This window comes from Pseudophryne corroboree, chromosome 9 (genome assembly GCF_028390025.1).
Source record: "Pseudophryne corroboree isolate aPseCor3 chromosome 9, aPseCor3.hap2, whole genome shotgun sequence".
In the NCBI taxonomy this organism is placed as follows: domain Eukaryota; kingdom Metazoa; phylum Chordata; class Amphibia; order Anura; family Myobatrachidae; genus Pseudophryne; species Pseudophryne corroboree.
This window is the reverse complement of record NC_086452.1, coordinates 325,922,919-325,948,691: the sequence shown is the minus strand read 5'-3', so window position 1 is coordinate 325,948,691 and position 25,773 is coordinate 325,922,919. Positions and strand designations below refer to the sequence as shown.

The 25,773-nt window shown below is 43.0% G+C and overlaps 1 protein-coding gene across 2 annotated transcripts in view; it reads right to left on the bottom strand.

The window, feature by feature from the left end:
- MGAT3 (beta-1,4-mannosyl-glycoprotein 4-beta-N-acetylglucosaminyltransferase) overlaps positions 1–22,503 on the bottom strand; it is a 178,371-nt gene extending 155,868 nt beyond the window's left edge. Inside the window, exon 1 of one of the 2 annotated variants that reach the window (XM_063940507.1) lies at positions 21,655–22,503. The gene's annotated coding sequence lies outside the window, so the exon portion shown is untranslated. The remainder of the gene's footprint in view (positions 1–21,654) is intronic. The other variant, XM_063940504.1, reaches the window with a different exon arrangement.
- Between the last annotated feature and the right edge of the window lie 3,270 nt (positions 22,504–25,773).

The following is a 25,773-nucleotide window of genomic DNA, read 5'->3' as shown; positions in this document are numbered from 1 at the left end:
TCTGGCATTATTTTCAAGTCCACATCATTCCTCTTCATGAGGCAGCGCCAGCGTCCTTTTAAACGCCCAAACGCATTCTCCACTGCCATACGGGCCGAACTTAGGGCATGGGTATATGATGTCTGTTCGGGGGATAAGTGAACATGCTGGGTGTAGCCCTTCATTAGCCAGCGCTGTAATGGGTATGCTGCATCACCAATGAGATGGACCGGGATGTCCACACCATGTACGATCACCGATTTCTGTTAATAAAACATTAATATTATTACAGGGGTAAAACTTGACTATTGGTTTATGGGCAAACATTTCAGTTTAAGTAGTAAATAATCTTACCTCTCGAGGGAAAAGCCATCCACCAAGCTTGTCCTCAGCAATACTGTAAAGATCGGAGTTGGCGAGAACCCTTGCATCATGTGACCGTCCGGGCCACCCTATGAAGACATCGGTGAAACTAAAAATAAAGGTTTATGCATTATCATAAAACAGGCCAAGCCTATTTCAAACACATTAGTGAAACAGTGCTTACCAGTATTTGTGGTCCACTACCGCTTGCAGAACAATGGAATGCCAACCCTTACGATTATAATAGTCTGCTGGGTTGTCACGGGGGGCGATGATGGGGATGTGGGTCCCATCTATGGCACCAGCACACTGTGGGTAGCCACACTTCTTAAACCCTTTTATAGTCTCATCTAGCCGCTGTCCTTGTGGCAAGGAAATAAAGCGATGGTACATGGTATCCAGCAATGCCCGCGTGACCTGGTAGACAATCTTGCAGACCGTGCCAATCCCTACTCCAAATAAACTGGAAACTGTGCGATACTCTCCAGGGGTAGCATACCACCAGAGAGCAATCGCTAATCTCCTGGCTGGCTCAATGGGCTTACGGAACCTGGTGGTCTGCATGGTTATTGCGGGGGAGAGTAGTTCCAAAACATACTCGAATGTAGCGCGAGACATCCTGAAGTTTGCCATCCACTGCTCCTCCTGATATGCTAGAATAGTCTGCATGAATGCTTCCCCATGTCTGCGATCTCTCATCCACATTCTTCGGCTTGGTGTAGAGTTCATTGTTATGAGAGAAATAACAACAGTGGATGATATACGCGCTCTCCTCCTTTTCAAATATTTGCGTCGATAGGTAGCCCTCTCTGCGAAGAATTGAGCTCTCCTTCTCCAGCTCTGCAGTAGGTAGCACAAGGTGAAAAGCTGCATCAAGCTGTCTGTAGCAGAAAGCAGCAGTAAACTGCAAACAGTCTGCGACTCCATGCTAGACACAGCTACTGCACCGGCGTCCATTGCTGCAATGCTGTGAGCAGGCCCCACCCCTCTGTTTTGGTCCTTTTGATGACATCATCTTGATGAGACAGTAAAAAGTCCATTTGTAATGACAGCAATAGGCTTTTACAGAGCTTACCCGGGTTAGGTGGAAACAGATCAGACACGGGAATAACCCGTGTCGAAGTGTAGTGGAAACGGGGGAGCCGACACGGGTTGTAGCCGTGTTAAACATCCCGGATCGGACACGGTACGTAGGTGGAAAAGGGGTATTACTCATGCTTTCATAACCATGGCTAAATCAGATGGCTTATTCTGCTCTCACCTTTTTTGGAAGTCTTTGTAGCGAAGTAGAAAGCCCAAAATTAAAATTTTACAACTGCAGAAATCTAAAGATAAGGGATATTTCTGATTCCTGACCTTTCCTGGTTGGGCAGTGCATTTTCGATATTTATCAGGCTGCCTCTTGGAGAAAGACATTTTTGTTAACCAGGACATTGAAAATTGCCTTTTTTTACCCTTTTTTCCTCTAGAGTTCTAATTCACCTGCCAAAACAGAAGATTCTGTTGCCAATTTGTTGCAACACAATCTGAGTCCACATATAGGGGGTAATTCCAAGTTGATCGCAGCAGGATTTTTGTTAGCAATTGGGCAAAACCATGTGCACTGCAGGGGAGGCAGATATAACATGTGCAGAGAGAGTTAGATTTGGGTGGGGTGTGTTCAATCTGCAATCTAATTTGCAGTGTAAAAATAAAGCAGCCAGTATTTACCCTGCACAGAAACAAAATAACCCACCCAAATCTAACTCTCTCTGCACATGTTATATCTGCCTCCCCTGCAGTGCACATGGTTTTGCCCAATTGCTATCAAAAATCCTGCTGCGATCAACTTGGAATTACCCCCATAATGCATTGCTCTCCATCAATAAACAGCTTAATCGATCCAACCTATGTAGTAAATATATTACTGTTTGTTAGGACTGAGTGTTTTGTTGTTCTGTCATAATTGTCCTTTCAGCTGATGTGTAGAGCCCTATGTCGTGCAGACACATCACGACGGCCCTGCAGCACAGTCGATGCCCGTATATATCTGCAGATATATTGGCACATCTGGCTGTGGGTACGGGAGGACCGCCAATTGCTCGTACACTGGCTGCAAGAACTGATGTCAAAGCTGAGAAGACACTTTTCTTTTCATTCTCTTTATTTGTAGAGGTAGATGACAGACAAAAAGAAAATTTGTACAGTCAAAGAACATATAACTGCTTTAAACAGTACATAGCCATAAAGAATTACAAATATCTGGGAATACGGGTTACCATACAACTACCACATATATAATAGTCCCAGCAAATCAAAATCTTGTTAATATCATCATATTACCAAATGTGTCTGTTTTTTTCCCCCCACATGAAATACAATACATCTAATAAAAGCAAGAGTAGGTAAAATAGGAAAACGAGGATGGGAAAGGGAAAAAAAAAAGGGGGACAGAGAACACCAGGTAATGGGTCATTTGGTAATAAGGGGCAAATATGCTTACAAGTAGACTCTGGGCCCTTAGCAATCAATAAGTAATACCTTATAACTTAAATAAAATGTATTCAAGGCCAGGTATGCGTCTATTGTAATAAGAATACCAAGGAGTCCATACTTCATGAAATTTGGGAATTTTGTGGGCAGACAAATTTTAATGTCCACTCTGCTGTTATGTGAGGAACGACATATTGAGCGCCCAAATTGTAGGTGTGTATAGATTACCGAATCGGCCACTCAGGCGGCGCAATGGCTGGTTGGGGAGACAAGTCACCGCAGTGTGTACCCAGCTATAGACCTGTTATTCATAACTGCAAAGGCTTCATCCTCAGTTATAATATATTTCATTTATTCAGGTTTCTTTATATATTTATACTGAAATTGAATAAAACTTTTTACGAGAAAAAAAGAAATGACAACAGCCACACAGCCTGCATGTAACATGTATGGCACCATGTCAACATGGTCATGACATATGGGTCTTCTGGATGACTAAATTTCAGTAATACGTTTGAATTCTTCCAGGTCTAGAAGATTACAGTTACAGTAAAATCAGCGGGTTCAGTCTTGGAACCCACAAGGTGACAAATTCTGCCTCTATGGGCAGCTAGGTTGTCTGTATTAATTGCATTTCAGTGGGCATTTGTTATGTGGTAAGTTAATAGTTTAATCATTTTTAGGCACATGTAATATATGAAGCTGATGAAATATAATACTTGAAGTTTTCTTTTCTTTTCTTTTTTTTCTTTATTACTAAGCTGGAATGTTTTCTTTAGTAAGCCATGACTGGTTTTACCAGTATCCGGCTTTACTGTGTTCTTTTGGGACTGATGAAGGGTGTCTCGGCTCACATGGCACCAAACTAAGGCCATAGAATATGGTAGATCACTGCACAGTGAGTGTATAAAACATACATGCCAGGTCACTAATGTCTGCTCATCTCTGTTACAAGTGATGAAGAGGTGGAGTGACTGCAAAGTAAATACTATGCTGAAAATAGATCAACAACAGGAAGTTAAAACGATGCAAAACAAGAAATCCAACAAAAATAAACAGGGAGGATCAAACGGCACATACAAATACAACAGATAACTACACCCAACAAAGCACTGTCTAATGCTGATTATTCTATTTGATGTTCATTGCTGCAATGTTCACATCTACGTAGGTCATCTAGAATACTTTGCATTGATTTTGTGCTGCAGTATTTTATTCATTGTGAAACTGTATAAAGGCTGCACAATCGCCTTAAGATTAGAACAATTTTGTGTGCTACTTTAGAATGATAGCGAAACAGGTGTGTGAGCGTGTGGCCCAATGACAAGTGCCACTGTTCTTGATTGTACTTCTCATTGGTCCTCAAGCTCATACCCACAACATAACCCTGGTTTTCAGCAGTGTGTCAGCGTAGCAATGAAAACACAGATATGAGCTGATACAGTTGTAGTTCCTATTAATACTGTTCAACACTGTTCTCACAAAAAAGGGACTTTTCTATAATAAAGGACCATTACGCTCTTCTGATTGGACTTTCTGTTAGGTCAAAACAAAAACATGCTTTTATTTAGTGCCTTTAATGGCAGTAAATGCAGTGATCCCCATACACACTTGTTCACATCCATGACTGGGAAAATGGGTAAAATGCATAAAAACCAGTGAGCACTTTGGAAGCATGTTGTGGATGCATTTTACTGTAGTTCCCATGCACTTGTTATGCATCGCACTTCTAGCAATAAAATCTATTGTAACAAAAGAGAAATAGGTCTGACCGCTTTCTAACATTGTAAATGTAATGGTAACATTTTAGAACACAAATATGGGAGCAAGCTATAAGGAAACTATTCATACATCTCTAAAGTGCATTAATAGCTGGTAGGTGTGTACTAGCACTCAAATGTCTGGCATGGTGCATACACACTGAGCACTTTTCCCCGCTGCCCAGTGATGTCAGCGGGGGTGAGCGGCTTTCCATAGCAGGACGCTATGGAAAGCCGCTCACCCCGCCGATCATCTACTGGTAATACCAGTAGATGAACGGCGGCCACCAGCGATGAAGCGGGAGCGCGCATCAGCGCTCACCGCTCATCCATACACACTGGGCGGCTTTGAGCTGGAAGCAGCTCAACACACCAAAAGTGACCTGCTTTCAGCTCAAAATCGCCCAGTGTGTATGGGCCTATATAAAGGGGGGTACTGACGGTAGAGATATGTGCTGAGCGATCTTAACACAGACTGCTCAGCACACATCTCTCCCCCCGCTCAGCACAGCACGATGTATTGAGCGAGGGGAGGGGGGCCGCTCACTTCACACAACGGTGAAGAGAGCGACCCGCTAGATTGAGCCTGCATGCAGGCTCAATCTAGCACTGGCGATAACGATGCGCGGCTATTGCTGGGGGGCATACACACAACAGATACATGCTTAAAATCTAAGCAATCTAGTCAGATTGCTTAGATTTTAAACACGGATCTCTCCGTGTGTACCCCCCTTAAGAACTTAAAATGATACTGGCAGAGGATGATATAAGGCATGCTATAACCTTGTGATTTCCTTCCTAAATGATTACTTCCAAACTGAAGGAAGTTCACAGATAAACAACACTGCTTAACAAACAACATATGAGGACAACTAACTACAACATCCATCTGCTACATCCAAAAACTGCACATCTCATCCCCCTGCCATGCACTGTGTCATTTGTTGAGTTTATTTTGCGCTAACTGCTTTGTTTATTGCCTATTTCTATTACAGGTTGAGTATCCCTTATCCAAAATGCTTGGGACCAGAGGTATTTTGGATATCGGATTTTTCCGTATTTTGGAATAATTAGATACCATAATGAGATATCATGGTGATGGGACCTAAATATAAGCACAGAATGCATTTATGTTTTATATGCACCTTATACACACAGCCTGAAGGTCATTTTAGCCAATATTTTTTATAACTTTGTGCATTAAACAAAGTGTGTGTACATTCACACAATTCATTTATGTTTCATATACACCTTATATACACAGCCTGAAGGTCATTTAATACAATATTATTAATAACTTTGTGTATTAAACAAAGTTTTTGTACATTGAGCCATCAAAAAACAAAGGTTTCACTATCTCACTCTCACTCAAAAAAGTCCGTATTTTTCCGTATTTCGGAATATTTGGATATGGGATACTCAACCTGTACCAGTGTAAGCTGGGTACACACCTTTCAGATCTCTCCCAGTGTATTGGCCGCAATATCTGTGCTCCTCCCCTGGGAAGGAGACATTTCCCTGTTACTTCCCATGTAAAGGAACCAGGGAAATGTCCATCGGTTGGCCGCACTAAGGCATACTCTGGCCGACTGTCAACTGGACGATCCGGCATACAGATGCCACACTGCACATGTGAAGGTTTCCTTCTGAGAGATCGCTTGCAGTTCTCCCAGACTGCAGCATGATAGATATGTTTCGGTCTTTTGGGGGTGGGACTGCCTTCATTTCCAGAAAACGGGGGTATAACGGCCCATTTTCTGGGAGTGGTGAGGCCAGTGCCTGTGCCTTCCCATGCAGATATATTGGCCTCATGTGTGCAGGAGGTAGCCATACTGAGTAACCCTGTCTAATACCTCTTTTCCATCCGACGATGCTGGTCGCAGCCGGGAGCCTGACACGGGTGCTACCCGGCTGCGACCCGCATCAGCCCCTTTCCCATCAGCAGTCACCATCCCGGCATATTGCCGGGTTGGTGACGTTACTGGTGACGTGGCAGCGGCGGCGCTGGGAGATCACATGATCTCCCAGTGCCGCGCTTCCATACAGTGTAAACGGGAGCCGTGTCACATCGACACGGCCTCCGTTTACACTACACCTTACCCAGATCATTCCCGTGTCCTACCCAGGTAGCTACCCGGGTAGGATTCCCGGGTAACTTGATCCGGGTTTTTCCTGAGGGAGCCGTTTCCACTAGCAAAAAACACAGGTAAATGCGCGCCCCCGTGCATTTACCCGTGTTTTTTGAGCTAGTGGAAAAGGGGTATAACTCTGGTGGCCGATGCTGCCTCTAGCACTTGGAACTGCGACGCTGGCAGGAAGCATCTTGAACCTTCCGACACCTCCTGCTGCATTAGCAAATGTTCGCACAGCAGCTGCATCCAAAGAAACAGCTGCTGTGAAAAAGCGTCCACCTCTCACTCAGACCCATACCGTTTTGACTCTTGCCACATAATGGGGTTTAAAAAAGTTTAGACTCCCTGATAGCCATTGTGCATTTTCAAATACATCTCTATTCCATACAGATTCGCCATTAGTAAACAATTAGTGATGAGTTACAGCAGCAGGGTCCATGAACACCTTTACTGTTTCATTCATATGTGTCATAAATTGAATATATTGCTATGTTGTTGAGTCTGAGCCAGCTATTCACTGAAAAATGTGTTGTTTTTTTTAATGTTAGAAGTATTTAGCTTTCTCTTTCATTATAACTGCAAACTGCTGTGTTTGAAATTAGCTTTCAAGCTTCTCCACAATTAAAAAACGTTAACATGTTTAAGTTTCACCTTTCAATGTGTTCAAGATGGTTTGCTATGATCTATTATACCACAGGAGCAGTTCATTCAACTTTTCTCTTATTGGCTACCTCATTTCTAATTGTCTGACATTCTTGGGTTATTTCAGCACCCTATTATTGTTCATCCCCTTGAGCCTCTAAACTACTCTCTCTAACCTCTTCTCTCTCACTTTCTCAGTGGACTGACTCATCCACATGGCTACTACGTTGATTTACTTTGCTCCATTCCTAATTTCAGGCTGTCACTTTATAATCTGTAAACGTTTCTTCACCACTTTAACCTTTTTGCATGCTAACACCCTCCATATACCCAGCAGAAATCTCAGATAAATTAATTTTGAACAACTTCCCTCCTCAATGTCCCTATCTGGTAGGGCAGTAAAGTAGTGACATTAGAGAAAGTCTTGTATGTTGCATTGCTTCCTCAAATATAGTATATTGCTATCTACCACTACTACCAAAAAATTCAATGCACTTATCGGCTACTGTCAATCTCTCAACCCCCGATATAGCAGCAAACCTATTCTCTATACATTTAAATCCCTCATCAATTCTCCTGCACCATCTCTTCCAACCACGATCACTGCCCAAGATTGTGATTTCTAATTCAAGAGCAATTCTCTTCCCTTAGTGACAATGGGGGCAGGGGGGGTTGCGGGGGAGGGGGGGGGGGCTAGTCAGGGTTGTTGGCAAACCAATTGGGCAACACCATGCTGCACTACAGGTGGGGCAGATGTAACGCGTGCAGAGAGATTTAGCTTTGGGTGGGTTATATAGTTTCTGTTCATAGTAAATACTGTCTGCTTTATTTTTACACTGCAATTTATACCCCTTTTCCACAAGCTCAAAAAACCCGTGTTTTTGCACGGGGGCGCGCATCAACCTGGGTTTTTTGGTAGCTACCTGGGTTGGACCCGGGAATGACCCGGGTAAGGATGTAGTGTAAATGGGTTATCCGGGTCATCTGACCCAGGACACGTTTGTAGCATGCCTAGAGCCCATACCTCCCTGACCGCAGTGTCCAGCGGGCGGTCTGGAGGTTGGGGGGGGGGGGGGGGGGGGGGGCAGTGCATGCTGTCAGCGCTGCTGTCTATCCTACTATGCAGGCAGCAGCGCTGGCTGGGAAAGTGTGTGCCGGAGGCTGGGGGCAGCCCAGCAGCTTCCAGACTGCTGGTCTTGCCACAAGCCTGACGGTGGGCACCTTCGAACTGGGGGCGTGGCCTAACAGGACTGACGGCATGCCCAGAGTGTTCCGATCTGCCGGTTTTCCCAGCGCTTGGAGATGACGTCCAGGTACATTGTAAATGGCGCCGACCCAGGATATTCCCGGATCGCGCCGCAGTGCAAAAGGGGTCATGTCTCAGGTCTGACCTGGCTTGGAACCGTGTTCCAAATCCCGCATCAGACCCGCAACTTTAGTGGAAAAGGGGTATGAGATTTCAGTTGAAACACACCCCATTCAAATCTAGCTCTCTCTGCACACGTTACATCTGCCCCACCTGCAACATGGTTTTGCCCAATTGTTAACTTTTTTGGTTTGCTAACAACTCTGAATAACCCCCAATGTGCTCAATTCCTCTTGTACATCTACTCTTCATTTGATCCCACAAATGAAGATAAAGTATATCTACTCTCTTCTCTTTCTCTCAAGCTATTAACTATCCACGTGACCCTATCTCTCACCAGAAAGCTGTCTGGTTTGCTTTGGGCAACTTCACATTATCTCTCACCAAGGCTTGATATATCTTACCCTTAGTCTTTTTAAATAAAGCCTCATCCAATCTTTTTCTGTAACATAAATCTAAGAAACATTTCCAGTATATAAAGACTGTGTAATAATGCCTGTCTGGCTGGAGCGCAGCAGTTTCCAGATCTGTGGTGGTCACGTGACTGAGTGTTGGAAGCCACATTTGAATTAAAAAAGAGCCAAGTTGGTCACTGCTGTTCTAGAAGGTGCTAAAAAAAACATGATGCGGTTATTTTACCGCTGATCAGGATCCCGGCGGTCAGCATGTCGACGCCGGAATTCTGAACACTCTGAATGCCGCCAGACATGATGCCGACCCACAGGGACTATTCACGACACCCATAGAGTGGGAATAGAACCTGTGTGCGAGTGCAGCAAGCCACTGAGCCCACAAGGGGCCCCATTGTGCTCGGCTCTGCCGGCATTCTGCGGCCGTGATCCTGGTGTCGGTATGCTGAACGCCGGGATCCCGGCCACCGGTCTCCCCTACCCAACCCAGATAAATTGGAAGTTGAATCTGATTGGTTGCTATGGGCAACATCTCCACTTATATAAACTTGCACTTTAGTAACTATACCTCTTAAAATGGCATGGTACCTAAAAACCACTTAACTGGCTAATATTTTTTTCCAAAAAACACTCTGAAATTGCCGGGGCTTCTGATGATTGAATTAGGTTAAGAACATCAATTTAATACATATCCAAGACGATTTTATTGAAAAAATAATAATAAAGCAGCCGTCCAGTGAGCCTTACTGACTAATCGCATTTGATGCGACCATGCCAGGGAAAGCCAAGCCTGGTGTGGTTGCAACACTTGCACGGTGAATTTACACTCCCCCTGTAGGCGGCGACTATCTGACTGCAGGACAGCAAAAAACTCAGCCCCGCAATCAGATCTGAATTAGGCCCTAAGCACCAGGGATGTGCAGTGAGCTATATGGCTCAGGAGGCACTGGCTAGCACCAGTGCCAGATTTACACGCATTATATAAGCCAAAGCATACATCTGGGTATTATACACAGGTGCAGCAAATATAAACTCATGGAAATTTGGTGAGTTTTGATCAGAGAAATACGAAAAAATATAGTCAGGTGAGGCACTGCCTCACCTGCCATAGACTTTTTACTCCAGAGTTTTGGCTATAAAAATGATTGTAATGCAAAGAAGATATTTCAAACAAATTCTTTGTGTTTTTCGTATACTTTATACAGTGAAAACTCTGGCACAAATGTTAGAATGACAGGAAAGGCTCTGCCTCATCCCACCATATGTCACTACTAAGTACTGCCTTCCTTGTGCAATTACATGTCCTACAAACCACTTTACCATTACAGTATGTTGAATTGCAGAAATAATGCCTCTTAATATTTTAAGCTGTATTCTGTCAAAAAATGTGCAATTTTACTGAAATAATGTGACCATTGGACAAGACCAATATGAGGCACTTAACGCTACACTGCCACCTGAAAAATGTTTTGCAAACACACAGCTGTTTCTCCCAAAGCTCTAAAAATTCTCTAATACAGAACTGACAACTGAATTTAGTTAACCGCCATTAAATAGTGGCAGAGGGAAAAGGACATGAGAGAAAGACCAATGAAAAGCATCAATACTGAGTGCAGCGTATGATTGGTTCTGCCAATCACCACTACCCACCCTACATGGAGTTCTAAAAGGAACAGAAGAGCCCCAAGAAAAACCAATGAGTGTTGCAACCCCCAGGGCTCTGGCTAGTTAAAGAAAAGTCCTGTGGGTGGTAGTGCATCTTTGCCCTCATAACATACTCCTGTTTCCATATATACAGCTGCCACAACTTTGAATGTCTGCTAACACACTTGTTTTATTACTACATTTTGTTTCTAAATGTAAAGTGATGCTCTGTATGCTGGCACTATATAAATTAATATTAATATTCTTAACTTAGCACTACCTGTCGATCCATGTCGGGATCCCGGTGTCGGTATTCCGAGCACTGTTGGGATTCTGGCGTCGGCATTCCAACTGCCAAGGATCCCAAACACAGGGATCCTGACAGGATCCCCAAATGATGTGGTTTCTGTTTAATAATTCTAAACATTCAATATTACAGTTCATACATACGTACCTCCCTGCACTCAATCCTTTAGCCAGGCATGTCCAAACTGCAGCCCTCCAGCTGTTGTGAAACTACATATCCCAGCATGCCCTGACACAGTTTTGCTGTCAGAGAATGCTAAAGCTGTGTCAAGGCATGCTGGGATGTGTAGTTTCTCAACAGTTGGAGGGCCGCAGTTTGGACATGCCTGCTTTAGACGGTTAATGGTGCAATTTGGGTTTGTTGTAGAAAGATAGACATTTTTCAGTTGTTCCGATACACGCATGAGCCTTGGAAAACTTTCAGATGCAAATCATCTAAAAATATAACCTGATAATGCTACAAATTCAAAAAATAAAAGTCAAGCAATGCTGATATTTTGAAAGTCTTTACATACAGGTATTGGTTTCTTTATTGTCAGCTTAACACAACAGACTACTATTCTGACTGACACTTTCAGTTACATCATTTTAGAGGTTCATATTCAGGTTTACACCTTTCCAAACCACTGAACCTACTTAGATGTTGTCTGCTGACAGTCCCTCTGCGCCTATACTTTTTATACTTTTTTTTTCTGTAAGTTTAGTTTGTTATATTATTTTATTCATATTACTATTGTGTTTTACTTGGTTCAATGTTGGTTTCTTACTTGAATTGTTATTGTTTAGGGATCTGACATGTATACTGTTGATGGTGTGTATTGTTATTACTAACATTTATTGATAATCGTCAGGTTTTGCTCTTCTTCGTATTCATGTCATATGCTCACTGAACAATAACAGTATCCCAGTGATTATTGTTCATACACCAGTTTGTTTCATTTTGATTATTTGCGAACATCAATAAACATTGTTTTTCAATTAAAAAAACAAAACACAATGCTGATACAGATTGAGTATCCCTTATCCAAAATGCTTGGGACCAGAAGTATTTTGGATATCGGATTTTTCCGTATTTTGGAATAATTGCATACCATAATGAGATATCATGGTGATGGGACCTAAGTCTAAGCACAGAATAGATTAATGTTTCATATACACCTTATACACACAGTCTGAATGTAATTTTAGCCAATATTTTGAATAACTTTGTGCATTAAACAAAGTGTGTGTACATTCACAGAGTTCATTTATGTTTCATATACACCTTAAACACACAGCCTGGGGGGTGTGGCCTGCTGCCTGACTGTTAGGCTGTGTTCCAAGGGAGCTCGTACCAGAACACTCTCAATAACTCCCTTATTGTCCGCCCACCCAATATATTGTACCAGCCTGAGACCTCCACAACTGCCCTGTGCCCCAGCCCTTAGGGAGGGAAAGCTGCGGAGCCGGGGAGTGGGTTTAACCTGCTCCTGCAGGTTGCGGCCTACCTCTGGGACTGGAGCCGGGACCTGGATTTGACAGATCCCCGGCCGAACATCGGGACCTTCCGGGAGCCGGGCGAATGAGAACAGCCCCCCGCTATCGCTCTACACCCCTCCACGCCACTGCTGAGAAGCCGCGCTGCGGCAGTCAGACCTCGGAGAGAGACGAGGTGAGCCGCTGAAGCCTGTGAAGACAGCCGCGAGTGCCCGGAGCCGGCGGCCATCTTGGTTGGGGCAGAGCAGGGCGCACGGACGTAGCGCCCGTTAGAACGGCCACTCTGACCCCAGACCTGAATGAAGGCACCAACTGTAGGGGGGCTTGGGGGCACAGTGATTAGGCACAGCGGTGGGGGACCCCTATACTGCCACCACATTAGGCAGGGACCCAGAAGCGGCGGCCATATTGGAGGTGGAAGAGGAGTACTGGCTGCATAGAGCTGCTGCTGCGGCTGCTGTTGATGCTGCTGCTGCTGCAGCTGAATACCAGTGTTCTAAATCAGCTACCCTCCACCTGAATCACTACACAGAGTCTCCCTGGATAATTACGAGCCCCTGCACGGACGACCCTGACCGCTGGCTGGCCCAGGTTGGGAGCCCGGAATTACGGGACCAGGGAGGAAGCATACGACCCGTGGCCCTGCTTTGTTCCCCCGTGTATACCATTAGATTTTCCAGGATCACGCAGTCCTACACCCGTCGCTAACCACTACAATATATGGGGTGCGACTCCCCCTGTGAAGATATGCCCTTCTAACATCATGACTATCTCACCGTCGCCTCCTGCCTGAATAACCACTCACTACGGTCATCCTCTTTTTACCTGTATGATCTACTAACCCCTCTCGGGACATCTCGACATGCCTCCAAAGAAATCGAAGGGGTCTAAATCTGCTTCACAAGTGAATTTCTTTGGGTCCTCCTCCTCCGGTAATAAGACCCATGCACCACTTTCCTCGCCGACTCTGGCTCAATCATCTCAATCAACTTCATCAAAAATAAGCAACACGGCTCACGCCGCACAAGTTGATATGGACTCTCTAGATGGCCCGGTCACGCTACGCTCTATCCACTCCTTGTTAGCCTCTTTCAAGTCAGACATTACATCTGAGCTTAGATCCAATATACAAGCTCTCCGCTCTGATATCTCTGAAATAGGTGACAGGACGGACCACATTGAGCATAAGATGGCGGAGCTAGTAACATCACACAATGATTTGATTTCCGCACACGACGCTCTCCTGGAGGAGGTCACTAGCATCCGGGACAAAACTACAGATTTGGAGGACCGCTCACGTAGGAATAATATAAAAATAAGAGGCATTCCCGATGATGTTTCAAATGCTGACTTGTATGGATACGCCACCGATCTTTTCCATAAATTGATACCTGATGTTCCGCAACCTGACCTCCTGATTGACAGGATCCATAGACTCCCGAAGTCTAGACAAGCACCTGCTCAGGCCTCCCGGGACACACTTCTCAGGGTTCATTTTTTTCACATTAAGGAAAAGATCTTGCGTGCAGCACTGCCCTCTTCACCTACGGCGACTTGTCTGGATTCTCTTCAACTTTTCCAAGACCTGTCTCCAGCGACCATGGCCAAAAGGCGATCATTCTCTAACATCACATCAGCCCTACGGAAAGCTGCAGTCCAATATAAGTGGGGATTCCCTACTAAGCTGATTGTGCTACGCAATGGTATAACTACCGTCATCACCTCACCTGAGGATGGACCTAAAATTCTGAAAAAGTGGGACATCCTTCTCGATATGCAACCTGTTCCCCCCGCTACATCACCGAAACGGATAGCCCAAGACTGGACATTGGCTCCGGGCTGAGAATCACTTGTGAATAACCATATGATAATTACTATTCAGCTTTTGTTTTTTCCCCTACAGGTTCATCTGTAGCTATGTGTTCATTATACTGTAGACAATGCTTTGCGTCGGATGTTCCAATGTTTTCGTTTAAACTTAAGATAGAAGTAGAACTGTTCATGTTTCAATTAGATAGCAAACGTCCACTTCTCCTTATTTTAGGATGACCTCCTTTTTTTTATTTATCTTATCTATTATTGCGATTGATAATCATGTGTTAAGCATGTTCTGGTTTGGAGGCGACGGTGGGAAATGTTGGCTGGTATGCCACCCACCCACACCTGTCCGTCACGATACCCATGTGACGGGATCTCTGGCTCCTTTATGGATGCTATTTCTGTTTTTTTCCCATGTTTTATTTCTTGTTCTGTTTTCTATTCTCATACTCTTCTCTTTACTGATGTTGACTATACTTCTGTCTTAGAGGACTGTGCTGCTATGTATTATAATTGGATGCAAGTGTTACTGATGCTTTTCGCTGTGCTATGTATCACCTCCTCATACCCTCCCACATGGCCACCTTTTTAAGTCTTAATGTTAAAGGGCTCAACTCACCCAATAAGAGGCGCCTGGCTCTAAAATATTTTGCAGATCAAAAGGCGGACGTAGTAGCTATACAGGAATCCCACTTCCCACTACACTCCCCTCCTCAGTTCTCCAATACCAATTACCCGGTTCACTATGTCTCCTGTGGGCCGTTTAAGAGGAACGGTGTCGCTATCCTTTTCCATAAATCGTGCTCTTTCCAATTGGAGGGTAAGTGGGTAGATGGCAATGGCAGATATCTGATCCTAGTGGGGAAACTGCGAACTAAATATGTCACTTTGGTCTCCCTCTATGCCCCTAATTCTAATCAACCCCGGTTTCTGAAATCCTTTTTTCAAAAGCTGTATAGTGTCAAGAAAGGCGCGGTTTTCCTGATGGGTGACTTTAATTTAGCCCCTGATCCTAATCTAGACAAATCCTCGAAACTTGATAAACAGTCCGCTAACGCAGCCAAAGCCCTGGCCTCCTCTTTTTCACACCTACTAACCGAATTTGACTTATATGATGCTTGGAGAGTCAGGAATATAGGTGCTAGAGACTATACATTTTATTCGGCAGTGCATAGATCCTATTCTAGGATCGATTTGCTCCTGACGGATAAATGGACATTACAATCAATTCCTAACGTCAAAATATTGCCGATATCGTGGTCAGACCATGCGCCATTACTTTGGTCTTGGTCATACAAAACGCCTATCCCCACAACACGCTCTTGGAGGTTGCGGGATTACATTTTGAAAGATGAGGACGGAGTCTCTATATTACGAGAGGCCTTGTCTTCTTATTTGGACACCAATAGCCCCACTGATACCTCTATCTCCAATCATTGGTGTGCCCTTAAAGCAGTCCTGAGAGGTGCAGCTATCCATGCTTCAGCTCACATAGCGCGCCGAGACCGGGAAGTTCAGTTGGCTTATGAGTTGGAGGTTACGACGCTAGAAACCAAACATAAACAATCCCCTGCCGATGATCTCACCCTTGCGTCCCTGACTGAAGCAAAGAGGAAATTGAACAGTCTCTACCTTTTGCACGTACAAAGAGCAGTCTCTAACCTAAATCAAAAATATTACACATTAGGTAATAGGGCGGGTAAATTACTGGCGCGGAAACTTAGAGGGAAAAATCTTATCAATAGAATTAAATACTTAACAAACCCAGACGGATCGCTGTCCCTGAACCCTAAAGATATTGCAAACCAATTTGCCTCTTATTATAGGAAGCTATACAATCTCAAACATGATCCCCTCACCCCGCAACCTTCCTTGCAGCTTATACGGTCTTTTCTAGATTCCATTAATCTGCCTTCCATTTCCCCTGATGATGCTTCCACACTTTGCACACCCTGGACTGAGAGAGAAATTCAGACTTCCCTGAAAGCCCTCAAAAAAGACAAGGCCCCTGGGCCGGACGGGTTTATTAATCTCTTTTACACTACCTTTCAAGACTCACTCTCCCCACTTCTTCTTAATCTGTACAACGACGCTTCCTCTAACCCTTTTCCTAGAGAAATGTTGGAGGCACAGGTGATAACGATTCTCAAACCGGGCAAGAACCCATCTCTCTGCGCAAATTATAGACCCATAGCACTTTTGAACACAGATATTAAGTTGTATGCCAAACTGCTTGCAAATAGACTGAACCCGTTGATCCCCACATTGGTTCATCAAGATCAAGTGGGCTTCACTATCGGTCGCCAAGCCCCTGACAATACCAGGAGAGTCTTCTCCCTTCTGGAGGCTCGTTCCGCGTCGCGGGAGCCCTTATTACTGCTCTCCCTTGACGCGGAGAAAGCTTTCGACAGGATTCATTGGCTATACATGTCAGAAGTTCTTGCCAGGTTTGGGTTCACGGGACAATTTTTACAGAATGTCCTACGCCTATATACGCATCCCTCAGCGCACGTTTTTAGTAATGGGTTTTTATCTGATTCTTTCCCCATCACCAACGGCACTCGTCAGGGATGTCCACTGTCACCATTAATTTTCATTTTAGCAATAGAACCTCTGGCAGAGAAAATTAGAGCGTCTACCCTAGTTAGCGGAGTTTCCATAGGTCCCACGCAACATAAGATTTGCCTGTTTGCAGATGACGTCCTGCTGTTTGTAACTAAGCCTGAATCTTCTCTCCCAGCCATCCACGATATCCTGCAGGACTACTCTAAAATCTCCTACTATAAACTGAATACGGCTAAAACTGAGGCATTGGCATTTGACATTGAACCGATCCCACTCCAATCCCTACAATCTACATATCCCTACGCCTGGCAGGACTCTTCCCTCCAATACCTTGGGATTAAGATCCCTTCCAGCTCTCATTCCACGGTGGAGTGTAACTACCTTCCTCTCTTGGGCCACTTCCAAACCCTTACCAAACAGTGGACGAACTATGAAATCTCTTGGTTGGGGCGCCTTTCATCAATTAAAATGATGCTCCTCCCTAAAATTCTTTACCTGTTTAGAGCCATACCTTACTTAGTCCCGCTTGCTCTCCTTAACAAATTCTATTCTGTCATGTCTACTTTTATTTGGAAGGGTAAAAAACCCAGGATAGCTAGAAACCGTTTGTTTAGATCCAAAGGTAACGGGGGTCTTGCATTTCCTAACCTTGAACTCTATCAACATGCATGTCTCCTTGATCAGTTGAAGGACTGGCTCCGGACTGAGTCCGTAAAACCCTGGGTAGATATTGAAAGTCATATGTGCACAGGATTCCCTCTTCCAGATTTAATCTGGGTCAAACCCTTACATAGACCCCCCTCTACCAAACTTATGAGGAGTATAACTAACTCTCTTAAGGTCTGGGACAGATTGGTCAGTAATCTGGGCGACTGCCCACTGCCCTCTACACACCTATCCATTTTGGCGATTTCCAAACTACTCCCAGACCTCCCATTGCGGAACTGGCGGGAGCTCGGGGTTCGACTGGTCAAGGACTTGTATGATAAATCAGAGCTTAAAACCTTCCAACAACTACAAACCCAATATTTGATACCGTCAAAGGACTTTTATAAATATCTACGTATCAGACACTGGATTAGGGCGAATATGCCTGATTCTCTCTCCTCCCCTACTCCACCTCCATATATCTTAAGTAACTTTTCCTCCATTCATCATAAAGGTGGTATATCTCAGTGGTATATTACGCTCCTCTCTCCACTCAATGATATGAAACTACATATTCAAACACGGTGGGAATCAGAATTTAATATCCTTCTGACTGAGCAGGAATGGGAAAATATTTTTATGAATATTTTTAAAATGTCTCGGTGTATCAACCACACTGAAATGATGTTCAAATTGATTCATGGCCTTTACCACACACCTGATAAACTACATAGGATCTGGCCAGATTCCTCTAAATTTTGCTGGAGGCAATGTGGATTAGAAGGTACTTTAATTCACATATTTTGGACATGCCCAGTTATTAGGCCATTGTGGATAGAGGTTTTTGGACTAATTGAAAAGATCACAAAGGTGACCCTCCCCTACCGTCCTGAGATTGTTTTTTTACATTATTTTCCCCCTTATATACCCTCTGAATACTCTTATGTGATAGGCCATATCCTCATAGCTACCAGGGCCGCAATCGCTCAATATTGGAAAAGAACAGATCCCCCACGCTTATCCAAAATTATAACGTCAATACAGCGCAATTTCGAAATGGAAACTATGAGCATTAAGTATTCCTTAGCTCCCCAATCCCCTCTATTGAAATGGCTACCGTGGTTTGATTACTATCCCTCCGGCACTACCACCCGGAATACCTTGGCTTGTAATAGGTGATGTTTAACTCCTTTTTATATATGTCTATACACTGTTTAGTCAAAATGTACAGAAGTATGCGCAGGTTCTCTACAGTTTCCCTGAAAGACTGATGGTCAGCATCCCCCCTATTCTGCGCTCCACCCTTTCTCTATCTCTTCTCTTCCTTATCTCCCCCATTTTTTCTTTATTTCCAACTTTCAAGTCTTTTAGTATTAGTATTATTACTTTACGACTATGTATTATGGTTTTCAGACATGCTGCTACTGTGTTATTGGCTTTTTTTTTGTTTACATAACGTTATGTATGTTCTGTATTGAAAAATCTTCTCTAATAAAATTTCTTCAGTTAAACACACAGCCTGAAGGTCATTTAATACAATATTTCACAGAGTTAATTTATGTTTACATTCACAGAGTTCATTTATGTTTCATATACACCTTAAACACACAGCCTGAAGGTCATTTAATACAATATTTTTAATAACTTTGTGTATTAAACAAAGTTTGTGTACATTGAGCCATCAGAAAACAAAGGTCTCACTATTTCACTCTCGCTCAAAAAATTCCGTATTTCGGAATATTCCGTATTTCGGAATATTTGGATATGGGATACTCAACCTGTATTTATCACAGATTTTGAAGCCTTATAAACACTTTTGGGTGCCAGCTGACAAGTATAGCCATACAACTCTATACAACAGACCCCAAGGATAGATGATTTAGATTGAACAATATATAAAGGGATTGAGTTCCAGATGAGACAGGAGGTGTGTATAGTATATTTCATAGAAGAAGGCCCAATGCCCTTTGTCAAACACCGATATGCAATGGTATGTGGCAAACCTATAGTAAAGAACATATAACTAGCATTTCAAAGAGATTCTCAGCTAGTTTTCATAAAGTCCATGGACCTCCTTCTACAACCATCCACTACTTTAACCTGTAAGCCAGTGGTTCGCAAACTTTTTTTTAAATCACGACGCACTAGAGAATCTGTTTTTCACAGCACCCCTAGGCCAAAAGTTTCTTATTGAGAAATTTAGAAGAAATTTGAAATTAAGTAAATTGTATTTATATGTCATCCTTAGGGTGTGTACACACGGTGAGATATTTTCTTTCGATTTTGACTATATAGTCAAAATCGCAAGAAAAGTTAGTGCAGATCGCAAGGTGAAAGTCACCTTGCGATCCCGATGTGCGGCCCTGCCAGGTCGGCATCGCAAGAAAAGATAGACTGTGCAGGCAAGTCAATCCTTGCTAGATCGGTGTACTATGTAGTTCATCTCACATGTCAATGACATCTCACATAAGCCAAAATCTCACATAAGCCAAAATCGTAAGCACACATAGTCCATATCTCAAGAAAAGTTTGTCAAAATCGGTGGTGCTGGGCTCCGGGGAGTTCAAGGGAAATCGCAAGTGAAAATCGGGCATAGCAAGGATCTCACCGTGTGTACACACCCTTAGGTTCAGCTGTGTGGTGAGGGACAGGATTTGCTCGAGTTTGTCCACATATTTTATGATTCAAAGCCACAAGCATTGGTTTTGCCATTTTTACTTTGACCATAAATAATTGAATTGGTCCTGGACCACCAAACTGAGACATCCCTGCAAGGGTCCCGTGGCAACCTGGCACAGTTTGAGAACCACTGCTGTAAGCTATAAACATTCTTAGGGATCCCTATCTGCCCATTGACCTGCATTATTTCTAAAATTCGGCAACAGTTGCTATAACACCAATTTTAATCCAGAAGGCATTGTTGTGCTCTTGATGTGTATTCAATAAACAGAATTTTTAAAAGTGTGTGTGTATATGTATGTGTGCGCGCATGTACGTACGTATATATAATCATCATAAGATCTTGTGTATTCTTTACCTTTGAGCCTATATGACATAGACAGCAATGAGCCATGCTGCCTTGCCTAACTTTGTTGTTCATCACGGATGATTAGATGCAGTGAAAAAATACAGTACCAGCTTTATATATACCTAAAACTAGAAGCCGGACATAGACAAGCAGAATGATCATCATTCAGATTAGTTGCACATTATCTACATCATAGCATAGCCTCCAGACATGCAAACACACAGTCACAGAACCCCACTCACACCTACTACCAATGGCCCCATGCAGAGTCACAAAATAACGCTTCCTAAAATACAGCTTTGTCAGTGGAAATGAAATCCTCCAATACACCTGGTTCACAAGGTCATGCAATATCAGGGCTCCTGTTGCCCATAACAGGGAGGGGCAGGTTCTTCCTGCAGTAACTTATTGCGCATGATAGTAGTAGGCTTTATACAAGATGATGGTAATAATGGGCATCACACAGAACGCTCCCAAACAAACCGCAGACTGAGACTGGAATGATCACAATCAACATCCGGATTGCTGAACACATAAATAGCCGCTAGAAATCAGATATGGAGCCAGGACCTGCTGAGATGGGAGCTAGCTGAGGCAGTGTGCAGAAAACCTTCCCCATAGAAATAAGAATCACAGAAAGCTGCAAGGGCTGGCCAGCAGCAGCAGCAGCTACTCAGTGATGGAAGGCAGCACTAGGAATAGCACAAATAATGGAGGGTGTATGAGAAATACGTGCAGGATCGGAATGAGATGTAATAACCCCCGCAGAGATAAAGGATGTACGATAATATGGGTGAATGATCAGACATAGATGGTGCAGATCGAGCTTATATATATATATATATATATATATATATATATATAATATGTCTATCAATATATATGCATACATACACACATTGATAGAGAAGATTATGCTCATACATACAGTAGTGGGAGATGTGTGGGGGTGGGTATAACACAGACACCCGCCCCCTGAGCATTTAATCCACAAATCCCCCCAGCATTCCCTGTAGCCCCCATAAGGAGCCCCCCACTCACTCACCCATTGCAGAGAGTGAGTCCCAGGCGGCGGATCCTCAGTCTTGTCAGGCAGGACGGGAGGGAGAGGGTGAAGCGCAGAGTACCGGGAGCACTAACACCCAGCAGAGCCCGGGCTCTTCTCCAGTAGCCCCCTCCTCAGCCTGGAGAGACCCTCAGCCTCTGAGCCCATATCCAGCGAGTAAAGGGCGCACTCCCCCCCGTATATAACGTGAGTGTGCCCAGGTCTGCCAGCAGCCACACACAGCGCCCTATGCCGTGTACTATCCTGTGCACCAGGCTGCTGTGTTATCAATTGCTGCTGCAGATAAACAAAGGTCCACTCTCTCTGTGCGTATTACTGCGGCTCGTCTCTCTGTCCCTGATGTTTGAATCAGGCTGTCTCCCCTGCAGAGACTTCCCCTGTGTGGCTGCACTTTCTCTCTCTCTCTCTCTGGAGATGTGTCCCCTCTAGTCTGGCGTGTGAGAGACTGCTGCAGTGCTGGGTATCTCCTGTGCTGCTGCTGCTGCTGCTGCCGCCGCTGTGTGTGTAGCAGTATCTCCAGCAGTCACTCTCTGCTGCTTCCCTCCCCTTTTTCCTGTGCAGCTATTTGATGTGTAGGTATAGCTATATCCTGCCCGCTTAATCACCCCTCACTCTCCTCTGGTATAAAACGCCTATTTCACTCATTATGACCTGTCTGCAGCACCCTCATCTCCTTTCTGTGCACGCAGCATAGCACTTTGTTCTCTCAGTGTTTTACATGGCTGTCTCCTGATGTATCTGGCTGCTCTCTCAGTAACCCGCAGCTATTCTCTTTCTCTCTCCCTGTCCCCCATTTCTCTCTCAGCCCCCTCCCTCTTCTTGTTTTTGCTCCTAGCCTATCTGGAGAGTGTCTATTCTCCCTGCTACAGTCCAGTCTGAAACTCCTCCTTCCCTCATGATAAGTCAAATCAAGTGAAATACAATGGAGACAGCAGCCCATCTTAACTCTTACCATACATTGTATGACATATAGAAATAACATTTCCCTATCAACATGTGTACATACACACAGGAAATCATGTGTGGTGATGACAGAAAGGAGGCATTAGGTGTTCCCTTTTTCTATTTTCATAATAAGGCAAAATGTAAATATACAATTTGGCCTAGAACAGTATTATGGTGGGGGACATTTACTAAGCAGTGATAAGAGTGGAGAAGTGAGCCAGTGGAGAAGTGCCCATGGCAACCAATCAGCACTGACATAACATCTATAATTTGCATACTATAAAATTATACAGAGCTGCTGATTGGTTGATGGGGTAACTTATACATTGGCTCTCTTCTCCACTCTTATCACTGCTTCATAAATGTCCCCCAAAATTAGTTATTACATCTAAAAACTATCATTTTATTTACATATTTTATAATCTAATTTAGGGCTTTGCACTCCTACAAGTGTTTATTTAGCCTAGTAAATTCTAATAGTTCATAAAATTGTGTAAGTTAACTGTTTGTTTCACTTCCATTTTGATGCTACGTGCAGCTTTCACAAGCCTGAGTGCTAAGTAAACTATAACACAATTCTATAGATTGTAAACTTGTGGCCAGAGCCCTCTAACCTCTTTGTCTGTTATAAAATGGGGATTTTTATAGGCTGACCATAGTATCTCTGTGAATTACATAGGTTCTGTGGCTGCTTAAAACCAGGTGAAATCCAGGCTTGTAGCCAGCCAGCCACAGAACCTGTGTAATTCATGAGTGTCCCAGGTTAAAGGGATAATATGGTCAGCCTAGATTTCATTGGGTGAAAGCTGGAATGGTCCGGACTCCGGAACGCCGGACTGGATCGGCTCCCTGCAGTGACTTGTGTCACTGTGTATGTCTTTGTGCGTGCCCCATGTATGACACACAGCAAATGGTGCAGGAAGATGTACAGTCCCCTCCTGACCCACAACTGCTGCACTCGGTCAGAGATAATGGGAGCAGCATGGCCGAAACGGTCCAGACTCCGGAACTCCGGACCGGCTCCCTACAGCAATTTTTGCCACTGTGGAACTCTCTGTGCCTGTCCTCGTGTATGTTACAGCTGTCCCACAGCAAACTGTGCATGGAGACGTGCACAGAGAGTTCTACAGTGGCCGAGGACACTGCAGGTAGATGGTTCGTTCCGGGGTCTGGACCGTTTTAGCTTTTACCTAATCCATTCATTTTGTTACTAATTTGTTTCTAGTTGTATAGCGTAATGGAATATGATGGCACATATATAAATGTTAAAAAATAAATCTCCAAATGATGATTAAGTAGACAGAACACTTTCCTACAGCAAAGCTTTTAGGCGTGATAATGATGTGCTTTGAACACTCCCTTAAACCTGAAAACAAAATACAAGCTTTTATTTATACTGTACATATTACAAGCCCCAACAGGCATGAAACATTCTACTAAGTTTTGGGAACAGGGAAAATTATCTATTACATGACAATTAAAAGTAGCAATTACATTACGCAATTATTGTGTTCTACACTTCCATGATGTTAGTGTCACGTTCTTTTCATAGTGTTCTTTTCATAGTGCATGATTGCTCGAATGCCACTGATGTTAAGGAAGGGCAAGGTAATAAACTCCTCAAGAAAGGAAGGGAATGGTGTATTATTAAAAAAGTGAAAGTATATGTGATTCTAAATGTGGATGCAATAATAAGCATTAAAATTTAGCATTACACTGACTATAAATATATGTATAAAGCAACAAAAAAGCAAATAAATAGTGAACAAACCTAGTTTTGTTCAGAAACTAGTTAAGAAAATAGAATAGGAAAATCCTATAAAGAGAAATCTACCCTACTCATAATTACCATTTAGGTCACTTAAAAATGTACCTTCAGATGACTTTATTTCTTGCCTCATAAACAATTGTTCTGTGGTTTCATACATAGTGTAGCTAATCTGTGTCATATCCATGGGCAATAATAATAGTAATAATAATAATAAATCTAACATCCTTGTTTGCTATAAAGTATTTATGAAAAACACAGAAGTAACGCAGGAAGAGTCATGTATTTCATAAAAGGCATGTACAGAACCAGTGTTAGTGTCTGAAAGTGGACTAGAACTACAATCCAAGGAAAATAAGCATATTTTCAGTTCCAAATTCAGTTGCAATACTGGACATTTGTATTATTACACATGGTGAATAGAGGCAGGGATTAGCATAAAAGTAATTAATGCCATTCAGTGTGGGGGTAGGATTTATTGTAGCAAGTGTTGAATTAACATGTCATATTAATCCCAGCCCCCCTCAACTACTGTTAATTACTTTGATGTTAATCCATGACTTCGTTTTGGCAAGTGACACTGTCATAATCTCTAGGTCAGAACAAATCAATGTTGTTTATAAAGCAGGTAATGTTTCAGCATAATGCCCTTTCAAGTACAGGAACCCCCCACCCCCCTTCATTACATGTGAACAGAATGGCTTCCATTTTCAGAAACATTCTAAGCACAAATGCCTGGAATAGTGTAAACAAGTTTACATTTCTTTTTACTCATTTTTAATATGTAAACTCATGGTCACTTGCATACATACTGTAGATATGCCAAATTCAGGAAATCAGCAGACCTTACATTGTGTATAAAATGGCAACTCCGATAGGAAACGCAATACTAGCCATGACATTTGAGTTGTTTATTATCTGAAGAACCTATTTGTAAAGTATCAGGTATATAATTAATAGTTACAATTTATCTTAAGTAAACAAACAAATTGTATTTGTTAGTCTATTCATATTAATACCAATACCAATAATGAGTGGAATATTGTCATGTTCTCTAATAATGGTAAATGGATATTGCAATGCATTACAGGTGTTCCACAATAGGACCAAAACTACAATATCATTTCTGGCCACAAGGTGTCTTTACTGAATTATTCATCTATTTCTTTTCTGGACACTTTTAAGATTTTTATTCAACAAAAACATTGTTCTTCAAAAGTTCACCAAAATGTGCTTTTATTATTAGCTACAGATATTTATAATAATGTAGAATCTGTCTATTGTACCTAATTATACATATTTAGTAGATAATACTTTTAAGTAATTTTTGTGTTGTTTTTGTGGTGTGTGAGATTATGGTATATTTAACAATATAATATTTCCTG